Genomic DNA, 4,611 nt, shown 5'->3' on the forward strand with positions numbered 1-4,611 from the left:
TTCCTCCCGAACAGCTCACGAAGGCCCAACGGTATCGACCGGTCGCCGTGTCATCCGCAGCCTATAGGCGTCAATGGATGCGGATATGGAGGTGCATGCGGTCAGTACACCGCTCTCCCGGCCGTATGTCAGTTTCCGAGACAGGAGCCGCTACTTCCCAATCAAGTAGATCTTCAATTTGCCTCATAAGAGCTGAGTGCACCCCGCTAGCCAACAGTGCTCAGCAGACCTGATGGTCACCCATCCAAGTGCTAGCCCAGCCCGACAGCGCTTAGCTTCGGTGATCTGACGGGAACCGGTATTACCACTGCGGCAAGGCCGTTGACATGCTGCCTCTATAACCGTCCATAAATGTGAAACTGTTGCCGGTGCAGGATTTTGTGCACGACCTGACCTCTCGATTATGTCCCATAAATGTTGGATGGAATTCATGTCGGGCGATCTGGGTAGCTAAATAGTTTGCTCGATCTGTCCAGAATAGTTTTCAAATCGGTGACACAACGCATTGTCGTCCATAAAAATTCCATCGTTATTTTGGGGACATGAAGTCCATGAATGGTCTCCAAGTAGCCAAACACTACCATTTCCAGTCAGTGATCGGTTCAGTTGGCCAGAAGACCCAATCCACTCCATGAAAATACAGCCCACATCATTCTTCAGTTACCACCAGCTTGCATAGTGCTTTGTTAACAACTTGGTTCCATGGCTAGCTGGCGTCTGCGCAACACTCGAACCATATCATCAAATCTTACCAACTGAAATTGGGGCTCATCTGACTAGAGCACGATTTCCAGTTGTCTAGCGTCCAAACGATATGCTCAGAAGCCCCGGAAAGGCGCTGCAGATGGTGTCGTCCTCTTCGAAAAGCCACTATCGTCGGTCGTCTGCCATACCCCATTAACACCAAATTTCGGCGCACTGTCCTAAAGGATATGTTTCTGGTACGTTCAACATTGGTTTCTGCGGTTATTTCATGCAGTGTATTTTGTCTGTTAGCACTGACTGATTTACGCAAATTCCGCTGCTCTTCGACCTTAAGTGAAAGCTGTCGGCCACTGCATCGTCCGTGGTGAGAGGTAATGCGCGAAATTTGCTATTCTCAGAACAGTCTTGACACTGTTTATCTTGGAATATTGAATTCCCTAACGATTTCCGAAATACACTCCTGGAAATGGAAAAAAGAACACATTGACACCGGTGTGTCAGACCCACCATACTTGCTCCGGACACTGCGAGAGGGCTGTACAAGCAATGATCACACGCACGGCACAGCGGACACACCAGCAACCGCGGTGTTGGCCGTCGAATGGCGCTAGCTGCGCAGCATTTGTGCACCGCCGCCGTCAGTGTCAGCCAGTTTGCCGTGGCATACGGAGCTCCATCGCAGTCTTTAACACTGGTAGCATGCCGCGACAGCGTGGACGTGAACCGTATGTGCAGTTGACGGACTTTGAGCGAGGGCGTATAGTGGGCATGCGGGAGGCCGGGTGGACGTACCGCCGAATTGCTCAACACGTGGGGCGTGAGGTCTCCACAGTACATCGATGTTGTCGCCAGTGGTCGGCGGAAGGTGCACGTGCCCGTCGACCAGGGACCGAACCGCAGCGACGCACGGATGCACGCCAAGACCGTAGGATCCTACGCAGTGCCGTAGGGGACCGCACCGCCACGTCCCAGCAAATTAGGGACACTGTTGCTCCTGGGGTATCGGCGAGGACCATTCGCAACCGTCTCCATGAAGCTGGGCTACGGTCACGCGCACCGTTAAGCCGTCTTCCGCTCACGCCCCAACATCGTGCAGCCCGCCTCCAGTGGTGTCGCGACAGGCGTGAATGGAAGGACGAATGGAGACGTGTCGTCTTCAGCGATGAGAGTCGCTTCTGCCTTGGTGCCAATGATGGTCGTATGCGTGTTTGGCGCCGTGCAGGTGAGCGCCACAATCAGGACTGCATACGACCGAGGCACACAGGGCCAACACCCGGCATCATGGTGTGGGGAGCGATCTCCTACACTGGCCGTACACCACTGGTGATCGTCGAGGGGACACTGAATAGTGCACGGTACATTCAAACCGTCATCGAACCCATCGTTCTACCATTCCTAGACCGGCAAGGGAACTTGCTGTTCCAACAGGACAATGCACGTCCGCATGTATCCCTTGCCACCCAACGTGCTCTAGAAGGTGTAAGTCAACTACCCTGGCCAGCAAGATCTCCGGATCTGTCCCCCATTGAGCATGTTTGGGACTGGATGAAGCGTCGTCTCACGCGGTCTGCACGTCCAGCACGGACGCTGGTCCAACTGAGGCGCCAGGTGGAAATGGCATGGCAAGCCGTTCCACAGGACTACATCCAGCATCTCTACGATCGTCTCCATGGGAGAATAGCAGCCTGCATTGCTGCGAAAGGTGGATATACACTGTACTCGTGCTGACATTGTGCATGCTCTGTTGCCTGTGTCTATGTGCCTGTGGTCCTGTCAGTGTGATCATGTGATGTATCTGACCCCAGGAATGTGTCAATAAAGTTTCCCCTTCCTGGGACAATGAATTCACGGTGTTCTTATTTCAATTTCCAGGAGTGTAGAATGTCCCATGCGTCAACTACCATTCCGCATTCAAAGTCTCTTAATTCCCGTAGTGTGGCCACAACCACGTCGTAAATCTTTTCACATACACTACTGGCCATTAAAATTGCTACACCAAGAAGAAATGCAGATGATAAACGGGTATTCATTGGACAAATATATTATACTAGAACTGACATGTGATTACATTTTCTCGCAGTTTGGGTGCATAGATCCTGAGAAATTAGTACCCAGAACAACCTTCTATGGCCGTAATAACGGTCTTGATACGCCTGGGCATTGAGTCAAACAGAGCTTGGATGACGTGTACAGGTACAGCTTCCCATGCAGCTTCAACACGATACCACAGTTCATCAAGAGTAGTGACTGGCGTTTTGTGACGAGCCAGCTGCTCGGCCACCATTGACCAGACGTTTTCAGTTGGTGAGAGATCTGGAGAATGTGCTGGCCAGGGCCTTCTGTATCCAGAAAGGCCGTATCCTGCTGAAATGTAGGTTTTCGCAGGGATCGAATGAAAGGTAGAGCCATGGGTCGTAATACATCTGAAATGTAACGTCCACTGTTCAAAGTGCCATCAACGCGAACAAGAGGTGACCGAGACGTGGAACCAATGGCACCCCGTACTATCACGCCGGGTGATACGCCAGTATGGCGATGACGAATACACGCTTCCAACGTGCGTCCACCGCGATGTCGCCAAACACGGATGCGACCATCGTGATGCTGTAAACAGAACCTGGATTCATCCGAAAAAATGACGTTTTGCCATTCGTGCACCCAGGTTCGTTGTCGAGGTCACCATCGGAGGCGCTCTTGTCTGTGATGCAGCGTCAAGGGTAACCGCAGCCACGGTCTCCGAGCTGATACTCCATGCTGCTGCAAGCGTCGTCGAACTCTTCGTGCAGATGGTTGTTGTCTTGCAAACGTCCCCATCTGTTGACTCAGGGATCGAGACGTGGCTGCACGATCCGTTACAGGCAAGCGGAAAAGATGCCTGTCATCTCGACTGCTAGTGATACGAGGCCGTTGGTATCCAGCACGGCGTTCCGTATTACCCTCCTGAACCCACCGAGTCCATAATATACTAATAGTCATTGGATCTCGATCAACGCGAGCAGCAATGTCGCGGTACGATAAACCGCAATCGCGATAGGCTACAATCCGACCTTTATCAAAGTCCGGCCGGCCGCGGTGGTCTAGCGGTTCTAGGCGCGCAGTCCGGAATCGCGCGACTGCTACGACCGCAGGTTCGAATCCTGCCTCGGGCATGGATGTGTGTGATGTCCTTAGGTTAGTTAGGTTTAAGTAGTTCTAAGTTCTAGCGGACTGATGACCTGAGATGTTAAGTCCCATAGTGCTCAGAGCCATCAAAGTCGGAAACGTGATGGTACGCATTTCTCCTCCTTACACGAGACATCACAATAACGTTTCACCAGGCAACGCCGGTCAACTGCTGTTTGTGTATGAGAAATCGGTTGGAAACTTTCCTCATGTCAGTACGTTGTAGGTGTTGCCGCCGGCGCCAACCTTGTGTGAATGCTCTGAAAAGCTAATCATTTGCATATCACAGCATCTTCTTCCTGTCGGTTAAATTTCGCGTCTGTAGCACGTCATCTTCGTGGTGTAGCAATTTTAATGGCCAGTCGTGTATAAACACCAGAGTACGAATGACAGCTTCACCAATGAACTGCACCTTTATACTTCGGGTATCCGATACTACTTCCATCTGTATATGTACATATCATTGTCCCATGACTTTTGTCACCTCAGTATACTATTGAATAAATTTTGTAAGCGACGAACACGCCGCGCCGAATACGTACACAGCTGGACTTTCAAATGGGAACACTAGGACGTGAAGTAAAAGGGGCAGTCAAATGAAAACGGAACAGATGGAGAAAAAGTACGTAAACTGCTCAGTATTTCAAAAGTAATCGCCATAACTGTTAATACACTTCTCCTGATGTGAGATGATACGATCAATGCCTTCTTAGAAGGATGTTTGCGGAAGAGGTGTACATATTT

The 4,611-nt window shown here is 51.1% G+C and overlaps 1 pseudogene; it reads right to left on the minus strand.

Annotated features, from left to right (window-relative positions):
• Window positions 1-208: 208 nt before the first annotated feature.
• Window positions 209-326, minus strand: LOC124617326 (annotated as a pseudogene).
• Window positions 327-4,611: the final 4,285 nt, after the last annotated feature.

Source organism: Schistocerca americana, chromosome 5, assembly GCF_021461395.2.
Source record: "Schistocerca americana isolate TAMUIC-IGC-003095 chromosome 5, iqSchAmer2.1, whole genome shotgun sequence".
Classification (NCBI taxonomy): Eukaryota; Metazoa; Arthropoda; class Insecta; order Orthoptera; family Acrididae; genus Schistocerca; species Schistocerca americana.